At 37.6% G+C, this 18,899-nt stretch overlaps 1 protein-coding gene across 2 annotated transcripts in view; it reads right to left on the reverse strand.

The window, feature by feature from the left end:
- Positions 1-18,899, reverse strand: part of LOC120519123 (pleckstrin homology domain-containing family G member 3) — a 182,570-nt gene that overhangs the window by 75,123 nt on the left and 88,548 nt on the right. Inside the window, exon 1 of one of the 2 annotated variants that reach the window (XM_039742236.1) lies at positions 16,845-16,898. The exons of the other annotated variant lie outside the window; for it this stretch is intronic. The gene's annotated coding sequence lies outside the window, so the exon portion shown is untranslated. Of the gene's footprint in view, positions 1-16,844; positions 16,899-18,899 lie in introns of those variants that run through there. 2 annotated transcript variants of the gene reach the window in all.

The following is an 18,899-nucleotide window of genomic DNA, read 5'->3' on the forward strand; positions in this document are numbered from 1 at the left end:
AAAAGTTTAAGGTTAACATTCCAGCTCTGCAAAACATTTGTATTTCTTCATACACTGTTCACAAGGCCAGTCTAACAAAAAGTGGTACAGGTAGACCTTTGCTAATCTGGTACCATTCAGAACTAAGGAGTGCCGGATTAGTGAAAATGCCGGCTCACAGAAGGACCTCCTCTAAACAGTAACTCAGCAGCTCATCATAACTTTGAAAATATCGTGTAAATCAATACAAGTTGGACAATAAATAAACTAGAAATATTAAATGAAAACAAAAGTGTAATTTTAATTAAGTAATGTACTGTACAGGCATAGGTAACATATGCCTAAGGGGTACAGGTAAATAATAGCTACATCCCACCATTATAATAATATCAGAAAACTCGCTGCAAGTTGAGTAATGTGCCTATAATAAAAAGAAACATTAAATGAGAGGTAAGTGAAACTTTAATGAAGCACCTAATACACTGTACTGACACAGGTAAGGATGGATTATTTTACTCAGCGACATCTTGTAGTGGGGGGTATTGTGTAGTAAGAGTGCTGTGTAGAACTGCAAACTGCAGTCAGGCTCTTCTTAGAGTTTCCACCGTGTAAATCATGTCACATGAACATATAATCAGATTAACAAAGTGGTGAGACTTGGGAGTGACCCCCGTATCAGATATAGAAAACTGGATAAAGCACCAGACCCACAATCGAATCTCCATCAGAGCCACAACAATCACCGCAAAGGCACAGAGACCACATGTAATGTTAAAAGGAAAAGCTGCAACTGAGTATAATGTGCACTTTCCTGCTAGTTCAGGATGGTTCAAGCGCTTTACTTACTTAGCAGTTTAAATTGCACAATGTAAAAGGTGAGTGGTGAGGCTATAAGGACAGATGTGAAGGCACCTGAAACATTTGTCCAAAAAAAAAAAAAAATTGGCCAAACATACCAGTGATAAAGGATATTTGCCTGAATTATGTTGGTCCGCTTAATGATGGAAATCGCTTTACATTGACATTACAGTGGCCTGGGAACTTGGAAATTGATGCTGGATTAGTTAAGGAATTGGATTATTCAGAAGAAGGATTACCGAATGTCTACCTGTACACTGAAACAGACAATGGAAAAGAAGCTGGGTGGTAGCACAGAATAAAACGCAGAATCAGAACAAGGCTGGTGATAGGAAAAGAGCTGTAAACCAACTCTCCTAAAATAAAAATCGGGAGTGCTCTCCCCTAGATTTTCTCATATACTCAGATATGGGGATGGATATTTGAGGAGCAGACCGCAAGACAATGATTATATTTTTATATTATGTACATTAAAAAACCATCAACAACAAATCAAATCAAATTAATAATATACTGAACAATTATTATAAAAGCAAAGTTGAATAAATCCAACTCTGCAGCTGCATGAATAAAAGTACCACTTCCATTTAGCGGGAAAAACCTCAAAAGATTATAGAAATGTACATTTTGCACCTACTTGTATGCAAAATTTGGTTGACCTAAGTGAAAGCGTACACAAGTTATCGTGTTTACACACACACACAAAATTCCAAAAATGGTATTTTCGGACAAATGTTGGGATTCATCAAAATCTCAAAATCAAATTTTTGGACAATTACAATACTTTGCCTACAAGAAAGTAAATCGGACTCAGGGAAGTTTAAAACGTCGAGATTCATCAAAATTTCGAAATTCCAAATTTTGGACGATTACAATTCTCTCCCTGTACTTCGTATACAAGAAAGTGTTAACTGGTCGCTTTATTTGCAACAATATGTTACATGAGCGACTACTCTGTTCAGACACCTGCTACACTAATGCCTAGCTGACTTAACAAAAGCAGTTTAAAACAACTATATAATTTGTTAATATATTGAAACCATACACCACACCGTATATTAAATTGTTGCAAATGACATTTCACAAGAACTTGGCTAAATTTGTAATACTTGGGGTAAAGTGCACAAGACCCAGAAAGAAAAGGAAATCTTAAAGAAAGCATGAGTACAGTGAACTGCTTGGATGGGTCAATAAAAGATTAGAAAAACAAAAAAAAGACCTAAAACAACAGAAATACAGCGAGATAGAAAAGAAGGAGAGTATTTTAATGAACTAAAAAGTAGTGCCAGGCTCTGCTAATGATAAAAATGATTAGTAGAGCATGGACCACTGTAAACAGGGTATTGGCCCAACAAGCTATAACTGAATACTGATTTTCTCCTTTTTAATTTTATCAAGTCAGCCAACACACCCTTCAGGGAGCAGATTATTAAAAATCAGCCTCACTTATCCCTTCATACATGCATCAATGCCAACTCAAGATTGCGTCTAGATAGAATTATTGTTTTGGGCCAGTGATACAGCAATTATGGGCAGTACTACAAAAAAAAAAACAAAGCCATTAAGCATCAAACTCACCAGCTATAGATTCCCCAAGCAAGTTTTAAGAATTCAGCTTTGCCAAAGGTTCAAAGGTGGTTTTGAGAGAGCCTTCGTACAATGAGCAAGGTAAACACAACAAGTAATAAAGAGATTAAAGGATTAGTGCTAAATAGTTTGTGAAGAGTTGCTTCATCATTGGTTGCAAAATGAAGATCATGCAGTATTGAATCTTTCATTTAAGACAGTGGAACCCCAAGTACCGACCATTGGCATCACCAGAAAATTTTCCTAACTTGTTAAGGTCCCAATTCCTCAAGTATGTAAATAATTGTATCATTGTTATGTGCAAGTCATTGTTTATACTGTACATAATAATATCAGCTAAAGAAAGAAATGTAAACTTGAACAAAAGGCACCCTGATTCACAGAGCAAAATAAAAGATAAGAGTACATACCAAAGGATCTCAGGTTATTCATTAAACTACATAAAGAACACATATGCAGCTCATTAGAAGACCACCCATTTCAGTTTAAAGAATGTATTGCTGGTTTACCGCCATATTTTCCAGCCCAAAATAAACCAATGCCATATTTGTAACCACTGCTCTAATCCTTGATCCAACCACATGATTCTCCCCATTTTGCAAGTGCAAAGTCAAAATGTTTTGTGCAATTTTCAATTTTCAATTTCTAAAGTAATGCTTTTCTCTTCAGGTTTTACATCGGCTATTTTTCTAGCAAAGACAAAGACTTTATGTTATATGTGATCATTTCGAGATCAGATTCTGTAAACTGTACAACACAGGAGCTCCTCTCATTAATGATGGCAGCTATTGTTGCAACTTTTGGTTTTTGCTTGACCTCCGAGTTTCAAACAATGGACTACTCTCTTATTCTTAGTGGAGCTCACAGTGGGAATGTCAGGAACCACCCCTGAAATTTCTAAGGAAAAATGAAGATATGAACTAATGAACATGAACATTCATTTGTCACTTTGAAAATGGAAGGAGGGGGTACCACTGGACCCTGCCATGATTACTTCAAATATTTTATGTGGTTGCTCAGTACTCAGACTTACAGCACATTTAAAACACATTTTAAAATGAGCATTATACAGTTTGATTTCACTGTTTTCTGTCTTCTGTGGCTGTATTCATCCCTTCATATTTTTACAGTTCAACTACATTGATTTCTAAATGGCTATTTTGGTAAAGTGTGTAGACTGGCTCTCTATTGTCAATAGGTACTTTTGTGTTGTTTTCACCTTGATACAAGTATTAGCAACACTAGTAGCTTCACGGTCAAAACCAAAACATTTTGGCAATAGGGTCTTCTATAAATATGACAAACTGCTTTCAAATTCTATGCTGAGCCTTCTCAACATGGTGGGTGCACTACATAAAGTGAAGGTTGTTTAGATACCCCAGAGGATGGCTGGGTGTCCTGCCCAGGACTGACATGGAGTCCATACCCAGCAGAGATGCCATGGATGGACTAAATGAGGGCATTCCCCGTTCAGGACAGCTTATGATCTTCCGTCCTGGGTGTGATGCCTTAAGAGTACATGGTAGGAGAGCAAGACAGGAAGCAGTTCATTCCCCACTTTAATAGGCGGCAGTGTCTCTCATATAGAGTTCCAGTTTGGACACCTGCAGGGCTGCATGGGAGTTGGGAATACGGAAGAGCAGCCCATTAGGGATCCCTGGTGGACAACAGAGGGTGCTGCTGGGTGAGGATCTCCCTGGCTTTCTCATAACCCGTAAGTGCTTCCAACTGGCTACGTCACATCACCGGAAGTACTCCCAGGTCCTCAATAAAAAGGGACCGGGCAGCCTTGTACTGACGGGTTGGAGCTGGGAGAGGAGACAGGCAACACCGGTCTGGAGGAGAGCAGTGCGGTAGAGAGAGCAGCAGAGGAAAATGTGAGAAGAGACAACTTGTTTTGGTGCTTGTGTATACAAGGGAATTGTAATAAAACAGCCTTTATTTGAACCAGGTACTGTGTTAGTGTGGTCAAAATTTGGGGCTCACTGGCGCCCCTTAGCCCTCACAGTTGCTACTCCTGTTAACAGTGAATGTGGAAAGCATTATCCATGCAGTTCATGCAACATCACAAATGATAAAGCAAAAACAAACTGTTTACGGACAGAAATAACCTGTTTTATATGAAAATATTTTACCAAGATTGCAATATTTTAAATTGTTGTCTGTGTAATTTATTATATTCAGTTATGGGTCAATTTTTTGTATCCTTTAGATAAAATCAGATTAGATAAACTTTATTAATCCCATGGGTAAATTCAGATGCATACAGCAGCAGAAGCATGCAAAACTAGGATACAGACTGACAGGATGGATAATAAAGCCAATCAATCAATCAATAAATAAAAAAACAAATATGCATATTGTGCAGAAATTTCATGTACGTCAGGAGGAAGAACTGAATTGCTTGACATCAGCAGGCTCTTCTTAGCACACTGTGGTGGAATGAGAGTATGGCTAATAGTGCTCCAAGATAGCACCTCCTGGAAGGGATGGAGGGGATTTTTTTCTGATGGCATCCAATTTTGTCACCATCCTCTTTTCCACAACAGCTTCTAGTGTGTCCAGGGTTTGCCATTGTGCATCTTTTGAGCTCAAGTTGCTTTCCCAGGAGACTGTGGCATAGAACACCAAACTGGCGACTATGGACTAATAGAACACTTCCAACAGCTTGCTGCATACATCAAAAATGTATGGATATCTCAGTATTCACACGACGTAAATCAATCAATCACCAATCCACGTAATCTACTTCAGGGTTAAAAGATCCAGAACATATCTTAAAAGCAGGGCCCACTCGCCAACACCACTCACACAGCAGCCAACAACTGTCCTAACTTGCATGTCTTTGAAAAAGTCGGAGGAAACCAGAATATCCAGAGGGAAACTAGAACAGACGTAGGAAGAGCGCACATAATCCCCATGAACAACAACCAGACATGAGATTTAGAATGCTGGATCTGTGAAGGAGGAGCACTGCTCGCTCTGCCGCCATGTCTTTCTTTTACAGTTCTTACTAGATAGAAATATCATACTTAGAAAATTAAATGAAGCACTTGATTTCACCCATTTATGTAAACTTCGCAACATTAGGACACAGCAATAGAAACTGAGCAGATTAATGACGTTCATTAAACACATGTGTATTATCAGTGAACACTGTGTGAAATTATGAATGGGCGTGAAACTGTACATAATATTATGAACTCAGTGTCATCTTAATCATCTAGTGTGGAATGTGGTAGGACAACAAAGCCCAAGGAATGTTGACAACTGTTTAAATCAGCCCATTTTGCTTTCAAAAACAGCATTAAATTTCCCATAATATTCCCTCCACCACCTTCAAAAAACATTATTAAACAGATTATGATGATCAAGTTCCCAGCTGAAGTAAAATGGATTACACAACGGAGCACTAAACATATGTTTAAAAAAAAAAAAAAAGAGGGGGTGTCAGGAACTTTCTTGCTAACCATTACCAAAAAAAAAGTCCCCCAAAAATTAAAACATTAAGATCCACTGGAAACACAAACACAAGATGTTTAGTTCAATCACATAAGATGAACTGGCGCACAGTCTCGGGTTTCTTTCTGCCTTGTGTCCTATGCTAGTCGGGATAGGCACCGGCACCCTCCCACGACCCTGGTCTGGATTAAGCAGGTTAGAAAATGACATGACGTTAGCTGTACTGCTGGAGGAATCAAACATTTTTCCACTTGATGCATTTTGACTCACACTTTGATCAAGCAAAAAGTGTCTTCTCTAATCCAGCGAAGTTTCCTTGGAAAGTCCCGTGAGTGAGAAAAAGGAATCCATTACTGTACCTATACTTCTTGAGAAATGAAGTAATACAATCTGGATAATGCTTTTCCCCCAAAATGACAACATGCAATTATAGCAAAGCAGACAATTATTATACACTCCATTTTCTAATCAATGGGAATCAACCAAAAGGAAACCTTGAGTGTAGTTATATGTATTCATTCATCAAGTCAAATTTAATATAAAAAGTTCATAATGATTTTGCAATGGCAAGTTTCAATAGCAAGTTTCAAACTAGTTGCAATCAGTGGAATAATGATAAGTAGGCTGCAAGGTAAGCCCCAGTCCAGCCTCTGCTACTTTTGCTTTACAGACAGATAGAAATCTTGACTTAAAAAAAAGTATATGCTGCCAAAATATGTGTCTTCTGTGCATACTCAGATACTGGAGTCAATTCACGTTCATAAAGCAAGGTCTAACTTTAAACCCGACTCAGATTAGGACCCAGTATAAGTAATGCATCAGTTACAACCTTGAATGGCAGTCAAAAATAAAACAAACACTGCAGAGTATTGAAATATTTTCCATTATTAAATATCACTGACACCTAAGCAACAAAATGTATTGCTCCTAAATTCCCACAGGTGGTGCACCACAAACATTAGCAAGGCAGCAGAGTTTTTTTTGTTAAATGTTCTGTCCCACCTTTTAAGTCAAGGCTTTGGATTCATTCTGGTTTTCTCAGTGAAGAGAAGGCTTAGTGCAAAACATACATTTTGCAAGCATTGCGTAAGATGCTTGAATTAAGAACAACCATAGCCATAGCAAAAAGGAGGTCTCCAAATCTCTACATGTTGCTCTACAATTGTATAAGACTTTTTTTTTTTTTTTAATATGCACACACAGAGGGAATTTTACAGGTACTGTTACTTGGGGTAATACAGCTTTGACAGAGTTCAGCCGATTTGCATTACTTTCTAGGTTAATAAGACAATTTCCTTTGAGTTTTACTACAGAACCTGTGTCACTCTGAGCAGCTAAAGTTGGCAAGATTTGTATATTCAAACAATTTAGCTACTGCATTACCCTAAAGCGAGAGTGACGCAGTACTCAAGAGAAAGAAAAAAAACTTATATTGAAAGAGCAGTAGAGAATAATTAATAGTGGATGAATCTGCTCCTCGTAGCTACAGGAACTTGTGTTTGATTACTGACCTGGCCACTGTCTATCAGGGGTGGGCAAAGTCATTCCTGGAGGGCCGCAGTGGCTGCAGGTTTTTGTTCCAACCCAGTTGCTTCATAAGAAGCCCTTACTGCTCAAGTAACACTTCTGCTTCATTTTAGTTGTCTCACTTGTTTAGATTTTGAACCCTCATTGCTTATTTTAGTCTTAAACAGCTGTAGTCTTGGTTTCTAATCAACCCTTATTAGCAATCAGATGCAAATGACAAAAGAAATTCAGCATTTCTCCATTAAGCTTGTTTCCATTTACACCTGCGTGTGTTTATCATGCACTATTTGGTTTAATTAAATACTTGGAAAGAAAATGAAAAGAAAAAAGTGAATGACTGAGAATTACTTATCTGTTTTAGACTTCAAATCATTTGGATGATATCCTTAGAAAGGAAAAAATATCTAGGATATGAGAATGACCTGACATGGCAGAGTTAAAGCACTAACGAGCCCTGAAATTAAATAATTGACAAGGATTTTTTTTAATTAAGCAACTGGGTTGGAACAAAAACCTGCAGCCACTGCGGCCCTCCAGGAATGACTTTGCACACCCCTGGACATGGAGTCTGCACATTTGCACAGTATTTACGCTGTGTTTTTTCCAGGTATAAAATGTAAATTCCTGTTAGCTGTAAACTATAAATTGTCTAATAATAATATAATATCTGGGAGTGCAGCTGGATGACAAATTGGACTGGACTGCCAATACTGATGCTCTATGTAAGAAAGCTCAGAGCCGACTATACTTTCTGAGAAGGTTGGCATCCTTCAACATCTGCAATAAGATGCTGCAGATGTTCTACCAGACGGTTGTGGCGAGTGCCCTCTTCTACGCGGTGGTGTGCTGGGGTGGCAGCATAAAGATGAAAGACGCCTCACGCCTGGACAAACTTGTTAAGAAGGCAGGCTCCATTGTAGGATTAAAGTTGGACAGTTTAACATCTGTGGCAGAGCGACGGGCACTAAGCAAACTCCTGTCAATCATGAAGAATCCACTGCATCCACTTAACAGGATCATCTCCAGGCAGAGGAGTAGCTTCAGTGACAGACTTTTGTCACTGTCCTGCTCCACTGACAGACTGAGGAGATCGTTCCTCCCCCACACTATGCGACTCTTCAATTCCACCCGGGGGAGTAAATGCGAACATTAATTTTATTTTAATTCTTTTCATTTTTATTACTATTTAATTTAATATTGTTTCTTTGTATCAGTATACTGCTGCTGGATTATGTGAATTTCCCCTTGGGATTAATAAAGTATCTATCTATCCATCTATCTAATACATTTTATTTATATAGCGACTTTCCCATGCTCAAGGCACTTCACAGAATTTAAGAAAGAACGGCAGGGTATACAGCATATAGCATTGTACAAACCAGATAAATAAATAAAGAAGATTAAGATAGTGAATTCAGAGAAAAAGCCAAACAGACAACATAACTGATGGTATAGCACACACACATACAGGTTACATGAGCATTATGACATAGAAGTAAACTGAAAGAAGGGTAATAAATTTAAGTAGAGCTAAAAGCCTTCCTGAACAGATGGATTTTGAATTGTTTTTTTAAAAGAATTCATGGAGTCAGCTGATCTGATTAATTTCAGTAGGTCATTCCAGAGTCTGGGCGCTATACAGCTGAAGACCCCGTCATCCATGGAGTGCAGGTTAGTGTGGGGCACAACAAGATTGCCAGAATCAGAGGACCTTAGTGGGTGGGCAGGCACATAGGGATGGAGAAGGTCACTGATGTAGTTTGGTGCAAGGTCATTTAAGGCTTTGTAGGTTATTAGTAGGATTTTATATTCGATTCTGTTAGACACAGGGAGCCAGTGAAGGCAGAGCAGGATGGCTGTGATGTGCTCGCTGCTGCTGGTTCGAGTAAGGACTCTTGCAGCCGAGTTTTGAGCTGGAGCTGTGATATAAGATTAGAAGGGGCACCTGCCAGTTGGGAGTTACAATAATCGACGTGGGATGTGATAAAAGCAGGGACAAGTTTCTCAGCGTTAGAAAAGGAGAGGAAGGAGCGAACACAGGATACGTGACGGAGGTGAAAGTAAGAAAGTTTCTTAATGTGATTTATGCGGGCGGAATAAGAAAGGGAGGAATCAAAGATGACACCAAGATTCTTTGCAGTGGAGGCAGGTCTGATGAGATCACCACCATGTTATACTTTAGTCCCAATATGCAGGAGTTCAGTTTTGTTGCAATTTAATTTTAAAGAGTTCTGCTCCATCCAGTTATTCATTTCATTGAGGCAGGTTGTGAGCTGAGAGAGCTCTGATGAAGTTACACTTTTAAATTGAAATAGAGTTGAGTATCGTCTGCATAAGATGTGCATGAGTGGAGGTCTATTACCTCATCTTATGCAGGCCCATGTTTTTTTCCCTTCCAAACAGTACTACTAGAATGCTTTGCCCATTGGATAGACAGTTCCCAGTTTTTTAATCCATTCTCCTTCTTTCAGCTTTCTCTGCCTATCTGTCCAATTCTGGTCTCATGCAATGGGACAGATTCTGAGATTCGTTAGCTCATGGTGTAAGAAATGCCCCACCAATGGTCTCTGTACTTCTTTACTGTTCCTGATGTTGTAGAGGTCTTGAGCGTCTGGCCATTACTGCATTTTTCGACTCTCTCACATATAATAAATTACACCTATGGCATTTAAATTATATATATATGCAGTTTGTGTCTTCCAAGGAGGGGTTTTATTGTACTCTAAATGTACTGTTGTTGCAATAGGTTTTCAAAGTCTGTATTTTCTCAGAAAAAGCAGGTTCCATCTGGAGTTGAATATCCCCAGGTGTTTGCAGTTTGCTCCGTACCAAGATGACCCCCAGACTTTTGTTCTTCCTGTACACCGCAATCACTTTGTACTCCTGTAGTGTGTTGCCACCCAGAGTCTGCTGGAAATTGTATTTGATTCTCATATTGGCTTGAATGCTTTTCTGGGAGTATCTGGAAATAAAAGGTATGATCTCTTTATTATTCTCCACCCTTTCCCTTCTGTTTCAAAAAAGTGCTTCTAATCCTCCTCAGGAAGGATCTCCCGTAACCTCTAGTTCTGAGTGCTTCAAACAGAATGGTAGTCGCTTGTTCAAAGTCCTCCCGTCCAGTGCAGATTCTGTGGAATCTCGGCAGAGGTGTGTTTGGGATGGTGGCTGTCTTTATGTAGCAGAGCCTGGGTATCGGTCTCAATATTCATCATTTTCAAAAATGGTGACAAAAAGAAGGTACCGCTGCATTTCTCTTCACTCTAGCACCTGGAAAATCATCACATACATGCTCTAAGTTGCCAAAGAAATCCTTCCGGAGTCTCTGCTTGACTTCAGACAATCCCATGACACTAGGACATTTAGCCTGGTAAAACTACAAACATTCATGAGATGACCAATGTCTCTGTCTACAATTAGTGGGGAAGCACTCTGGAAGATGTTGTGCAGACTCCGACTTACGACTTTCAAACTAATGCAAAATAAACTGAGGACTCTAACTGTGCTTTGCAATAAAATGGAAATAAAAATAAAATGGCTTCACTAATTAAGTTGGGTAAATAACAAGTTTTTGTCAATGCTCCAGCACCTCATTTTAATCTAAGGTTGGTGTCCCAACTTGGAGAACCAATTTTAAATAAAGCTTACACCACCATGTTAAGGTTAAGACAAAACTAAGATGACGATAATCAGCCTGACACTATACAGGTGTCTGTGCAGTCAGCGGCCATCTGCATCTCTAGAGAAATTTTGACAGCTGTTGAGCAGCTAACTGTCCCAAAAGGCAACCATCAACAAAAATCTCAACAGTCTATCAGTACTGCATCAAAATCACAAAGGAGGATCACCTTCACAAATTCTAGTACCTTCATTAAATCAAAAACAAATCAGAACCAATTCCATGGCAAAAAAACACACTCTCCTCTGCCTAGATAAGTCCTCCCTTCCCAGGTACACTATGGCTGAAGAACTCAGTGTGGCCAGAGGAAGCGATTCAGACACACTCACAAGGCCTGCCTTACTAAAAGCTGGACTGTCATCATTTGCTGGGAGACTCTAGGTACGGAATACCTTTTATGGCAATGTATGATTTGAAGGAGCATTTTAATTTTGAGATCGACCATCTCTCTGATGAGGCAGTCAAAAAACGGCAATTGGAAAAACAGTGAAGAGTTGAGGAAGCCACTTGTATCAATAATGTACTAAATGTTCTAGTGTTTGTGGTTCAGCGTCTTTTAAGTTCTTGGACAAAGCCACAGATATAACCTCAACAGGAATCATTCTGTCTTTTGTGTATGACCACCATGGATGAAGATGTAGCCCAGGTTCATTGTGACACAATAAAAATGAATGAGTAAAGGTATAGACAATAAACGAAATTGGTGGATAATATTATTGAACCAGTAATGGCGGACTGCATGATAACGTGCAGTGAATCCACTTGACTTGAGCATTCCTAGTTTTCATCCTCCTTCTCTGTACGTTTATCATTCGTTTGCTCAGAGGTTGATGCACTTGCTGCTTCCTGAGCAGCTCTTCTTTTCTCCACCCTAGCGGCCCACTTCTTCTCTTCTTCCGTTGGCATCTTTTCGCATTAAAACTGATTAAGTCAGTTTTTGTGTTGCAATTACTTAGTATATTTTTCTTAATTTTTCACTTAAGCTAGCACTTAAGTCTTCAATCTGCCTCAAGAATGATTTAGGATATTAAGAGATAGGGGAAGTGACGGCGAAGGAGGTAGGGATGAGAACGGCACCCGTATGTATGCGCCACACGGCCGCCCTGATGGCCACTGCCGAGAGTTGATTCTACAATAAAATATAATAAAAATAAAAACAGTAATAAAATCATCACCCTGAAAGTGGACAGTAGAGGTCATGTAGTATATGTGTACCAAATTTCAGGTCAATAGGTCAGACGGTTTGGGAGGTGATTTAAAATCCTGTACAGATAAAACGGACAGCCATGGTAGTGGTATTATATAAGAAGATAATTAGAGAATGGGTATTTGTATTATAACCTGATTTATATCCATTTGACATGAACCACACAAAAATGTTAGCCAGATTAACTGTGAATGTTAATATATATAATGTGAATAAATGCGCCTACCAAAGCAGGAGGACAAAATTTAGCAGTGGCAGGATACTACTATTTAATGTATATATGGGAAATGGCATACGCATTGAATATAGCTATCGATTTATAATAGTGATAGTATGGAAATAATGAGCTAGCCACACTGCAACAAAGCCCAGTGGTCAAAGGCCGAGGTTTGATTCCACTTTGGAGAGAAGCCATTGAAAGTGTTCAGGGAAAACCCAATTCTTGTTGGCCCTGCTATTTGAAGCCTCTTTAGTGCTGGACATAAGATGGGATCGGCATTAGAAAACTTTATCTATTTTTCAACAAACTGCACAATTTATGCTTTTTCTCACATTACAAAAGAGCACAGCTGAAGCATGACAGTAACAGAAAGAAATGTTCAAAGAAAGACAGACTCACTCTTCACCTTCTGCCTGTGATGCAGACAGCTTTCAAAACGTAATCCCTGGTTATTGAGTTATATCACCTCTGTGCCGTGGTACACACATACCTGTCAGTCTGTTTACAAAATCCCCAACTAAACTGCAGATGACAGGAAGCTAATCTGCAGGGCCTGCATAAAAACGACGCCTCCCCCCCACCACCACCACCTCCCACACTCATTTTCTTTGCTTTGAAAAAGCAGACTAAGAATACCTCACATTCCAATGCATGCAATTCTAAAGCTCTCGCAAACTTGAAAACCAATCTTTATTAAGAGAATTCTCCTGAAGGATTTGTGCTGCAAAGTATTCTTCTTACAGCACCTCAGGGACTTTCAAAATGAAGGAAGTGCCATTCAAGGTGATCTGCCTGACATTTGAGTAGATGACTAAACTAGCATTTACACTGGTTAATAATTAGCACTGACTGCCTGTCTGCAGAGCAGCTAAAGGAAAGACATTCCTTCCATAAAGAATCCAAAGCTTCACACCAAGGTCAAAGATTTTGGATTTTTTCCCAAAAGGGTTATTCCTTTAAAAAAAAAAAAAAAAAAAAAAGGAAAAGCTAACACACAAACACACAGGATTACTAAAACCATACATTCTCAGCATTTTCCAAGTCTCCACATGTGTAGACTCATTCTAACCATGAGCAAGGTCATATCATTGTGTGTTGGTGGCTCATTAACATTCACAAATGTGGTAAAAGCTTTCAGTTCCCATTATTTGTGGGATGGGGAACAGCATGGATCTCCAGTATTTGACATACATTTTTCAGCAGTAGTAATCCCCAAGGATTACAGGCTGAACTTGTTTAGTTTCATTTTTTCAGCAAGAATATACAAAGTTAACAAAGGCAGAATTGCAAACTACATTTATGTGGCATTTACTTTCACTTTGCCTTACTTTCCGTATATAGGAGATATACTGTAAAATAAAAAAGCCAAGAATTTCAGCAAAAGGATCTAAATTTGCAGACTCAAGCCAAACAATAACTTGGGTTTTCCATGATTTTGACTAACATATTGATATATGCTATTATGAAGTACAGAAAACATATGCCTACACATTCCATTTTCAATGGCAGTTTTTCCAATACACTTTTATAAGTGAGCAATAAGACACGAAGCAACCCATGACGAAATGCCAAGTTCTCTGCAGAATAAATTCAATGGCATATTTTTATAATATGACTGATATTTCCTGGTAGATTTGGTAGATTTACACTAATGGATGCTAGAAATTCATGATATGAGAAAACAGGCTTGATAATGGACATTTGAGAAAACAATACTTTCAATATAGAAATGTTTTCTACCATGATGTGAGCATCAGAATGTGTGCTTCACGACAGAGTCCACATGTTCGTATAGCTCTGTCCAATTGTAATCTGTATTTCATAAAATTTAAAAAGTACCATAACACAAAACATCTAAGCCACTCAAACAAGCTTTTCAATAAGAGTAAAGTCTATTTACAAGACAGCTTTCACCTTTTTAATATTTTATGATACTTCACCTAAAAGGGAGTGGCTGGTTCCTTCCCAGTTAATGGAGTATTTTTCCAAACTGTCCTGTATTCCTATTTATAAATAAATTTTCCTTTAGCTTTTTCCTGTTATGTTTATTAAATATTGTTTTGTGCAGATGTCTATTGTCATTTTAAACAAAGGTTGAGGACAATTCAGTGAACATTAAAGCGAACGGTTTCTCCTCTTTCCTTACAGAAAGATTTCTAGCTTTGTTATATTTATGTTTATTTTACCAGGTACCTGAACCATTGTGGCTTTAGTGTATGGAGCAAATGTCTTATTTGTACAACTGCACCACTATCAGGATATGCACACATTTGTAAACTTACTTTTGAAAACCATGAAATCCACATTTGCACAGATAAACTTCTGTGTTACCTAATGCAGAATAAAAGGCATAGTATATCGAAATAAAATCATTTGTGCCATCTCTGGTACTCTGTAGACTGAAAAACATTATACTGCATATAACTGTTTAAATAACCATAGCACACTTGTTATAATACAAAATAAGTTTACTGTATTGACCAAAATATTCATCCATTATCTGAACCCACTAATTGAATTTGGGGTCAGGAAAGCATAACCAAAACATGAATGTGAAAATATGACTATGTTTGGGAATGAAAAATCAACTTGACTAAGCGTCACATTTTAAAAACCCACAAGGGATTTGATATTTGCCCTTATTTTATTCAGATCTTGATGAAGAGGTCCTGAGAAAGAGTTCCTGTTTGGAACGCAGCTGATCACTCAGCCCTCATTTAATATGATACCGCACTATTATTTGAAATCCTTACTTGAACCTGTTCAAACCAAAACAATCTTGAACTTGCACTTTCATCTTTGCCTGCGATCAGAAAGACAAAAACATTAAAACCACCATTTCATCAGCTCTCTCTCTCCTCTCTAAACTAGAAAAGCACTTTCTTCTTGCAGAGTTCTATAAAACAGCAAAGAGTAACAATAATGATATTACAACGGCAGCACATTTTTGATAAAACAGATGGTGGTCTGTCAACACTGAGGTCTAAGGAAATATTTATGTAAAGATTCTCTATCAACATTTGCAAGTAAAATCACAAGAGCTATAAATACAGGCGGAGGGAAAAGGAAGGGAAGAGTCAGGTTAGGAAACCAAAAAAAAACAAAAAAAACAATAATTCCAAATATATTTAAACAACTAGTGGTAAAACAAGATTCTACATGAGTTTTGCAAGATCAAAGTTATATATCTTTCAAAAAACACTACATTTACTATGAGCAATAAAGTTTTAAATGAAACTCAGCTTATTTCCAATGTATTATTTATACCTTTGGCTGTAAAATTTGTAAATTATAAACTTTATACTTTTCTGGAGATGGATACGGCAGCTCTAAGTAATTTAAATGCATTTACAAACTACTAAGATCTTCAGAAACTGAGAAAAACTGTACTTGGATTTTGCTCATTTATAAAGCAATAATAGGCAGCAAACAAAATAAAGGTTAACAACGTATGAATAAGATGCTACGGTTCATGAATAAGCATCACACATTTGGATAATACCATAGAAGGTCTATTAGCATTCTAAACGCAATACTTTCTTAAAACTATGTTCACAATTTTGAAGTATAAGGCGATAGCACGCATAATGTGTATGTATTATTTTTATAACTTTTCACCAGCTTTCCAATACAGCCAAAATAATAGAAATGTACATTACATATAATGGTCCAATTAGAAATGTAATTTCCATATTCTTTATAATCACACTCTAAAACTGTGGCCTTCATTGTAAGGCACCTGTATGGGTGCACACCAAGCAAAGCTCACATTTAACACTTGCCCCGGCTCATCCTGTTCTCTAATGCATTAGGCTGCCTCAAAAGTAGATTTGCTGAACAGGAGATAAGAAATAAATGAGCATTAATTAGGGCACTGCTTTCATTACAGAAATCATTAAAAGCTTTCTAAATGTTAGCATTTACAGAATAAACAAATTCATTGTTTGAGTTTGCTGGTATCAAATTACCAAAACAGCTTAACATAACCAGTCAGGGTTTGACTAATCTTCACCCACACATACAATTGTTCTTTAAAAGTTGACAGTGCAGTACTTTTTTGGATGTTCAAAACGAATCACACAAGTTTAAAAAAAAAATCCCTTTTCAAGTTTTAATTGAAGAGAGGGAGCACCTCATTTATGTGCCACTCAAAATACCTAAGTATTAAAGTTTTAGACAGCCAGGCACAGATAAAATGCATTACAGTGTGTTTAGCTTTCAGAAACATGAGTTTTCAGCTATAACCATTTAAACAAACCAACTTTGACAGTGATACAGCAAGACCAACAAAAGTACAGTTCACCTCACGGCAGAAATTTCAAACCTACTTTATCCGTATGCCCGCTCTCTTTCAACACACCTGTTGTCCTTGCTGAGCAAGCTTCCGTACAGCTCAGAAAAGTCACTGGGAACTTTTATCCAATTAGTGTAAACACTAGCAGCCTGCTGCAAAGACTCCACCCCTTGACATGCGGAACAGCCTATCAGCTCCGCTCCACTTGTAGCTCCCTGCAGGGTCAAACTAAGTCTCAGGATAGATTTGCTCTTTGCAGGCAGGGGTTCTCATTCTGATGTACTTATATGAGGAAAGGATTAATGATTAACACAGGAAAACCTGGCAAATGCATTTTTTGCTTATTTAAAGGTACATTCAACCTTATGTTCTACACTGGGGAAACAGAATTAGTTTTTATATAAGCTTCATTCACAATAAACAAATTACACCAGACTGTTGAAACTCAAAATATACAATTATTTTCCCTTTTTTTTTTTTTTAACATTAATGCCTATTAACTATACAATGGTATACATACATGCACACTCAGAGAAAAAATGTTAGAACACTGCCTTATGATGGAAAAAAACAGTATCAGGAAACAAAATGAAGGCTTTTTCTTTTGACATATACTGTTCCTCCTTCTGAAAAATTAGCCATATTCATGCAAATATCCTTATCTCACATTATAAGGCTTTGCTTCCTCTTTATTTAAAGACGTAACTATCACTAGATTTTCAGAAACAGAAAGATTACGTGGCTCACCTTGGTGAGTAAATGCAAAACACATTTCCATCCATTGATTTTCTAAACCCCGCTTATCCAAAACAGGGTCATGGGAAAGCTGAAGCCTATCCCAGCAAGCACTGGGCACAACGTAAAAACGGACCCGGGATTTGGTGCCAGTCTATCCACCATGATTGACTCATAAAATGATAGAATTTCAAACAAATTTACATGACATTAGTTTGGCTAATTTGTGCTACAAATTGACTGAGAACTGTCATGTCTTCTAAGGAAATGATCATCGATCACAGCAGAAGCTTCATCTGGACTGAGCGACAAAAGGAAAGATGTGCCTTGCATCAATTATTTTTAAAGAAAAAAAAATCCAAACAGTTTTGAGTAAACAACATAATACCAATATACAACTATTTGAATATAAAAACATCTATTCTGACTCCAAAGAACTCAACATTACGTCAATCGTGAATTGGACCACACAGATAAGAACTATTTTAAGATGCCATTTACAGTGCAGCCAAAAATTATTTGTACACTGTGAAAAAAATTGTCAAAAATGGAAAAGAAATTGAGGATATTGAAGAACAAACTTTAAAAACTCTCTAGAATGTTACAATTACTTGTGTGTTATGTAAAGAAACAAGGAAAACTTTTATTTAAAACATATTCTGGAAGTGTTTTCAAAGTATTTAATTTATTGCCTTCAAACAATTATTTATGGAGTTTTCTCAAAGTCCTGCTCAGTATTTGGTAGGCCCTCCATTGGCAGCAATAACAGTATGCAGCCTCCAGGGCCTACTTTCAACAAGGGTGTTGCAAATGGCTGGGTCAAGGCTCTCCTATGTTATTCTGATAGAAATTATGCATGAGCAATTTTAAATTATTTGTGTAACAGGAACTACAGCAACCTTCACCTTTGCTTTGGATATTGCAATATAAAAATGCTGTGCCTATATCCTTATCAAGCAACCCAATTAACTTTGGTGAAACAGAGTGGGGTTGGAAGATGCACAGAAAAAAAGAAAACGAAATATTCTGTCTGAGCTACAAGCTACTGTATATTCTAATTTGGTGTATATCCCTGTATAAATGACAAGAATCATATTAAAGACTGACTTGAAAATTTCAAACAACTCCAGTCACAGTTTCACAATGTCACATTTTTCAGATCATGATCTTGTTTTGCACAAAATTGAACTGCAATATTCATAAAAGTGCAAAGCATTACAAGAAAACAAACAAGCCTGCTTCATTATTACACCATGAACCAAATATCCTAGGAAACTCCTACCTCAAATTATGCAGTGTTATTATTTTTTTTTTTTCACTAGGCAATAAGCAAGCCTGTTCAAGTTAAAACCTT

This window comes from Polypterus senegalus, chromosome 18, assembly GCF_016835505.1.
Source record: "Polypterus senegalus isolate Bchr_013 chromosome 18, ASM1683550v1, whole genome shotgun sequence".
Lineage (NCBI taxonomy): Eukaryota > Metazoa > Chordata > Cladistia > Polypteriformes > Polypteridae > Polypterus > Polypterus senegalus.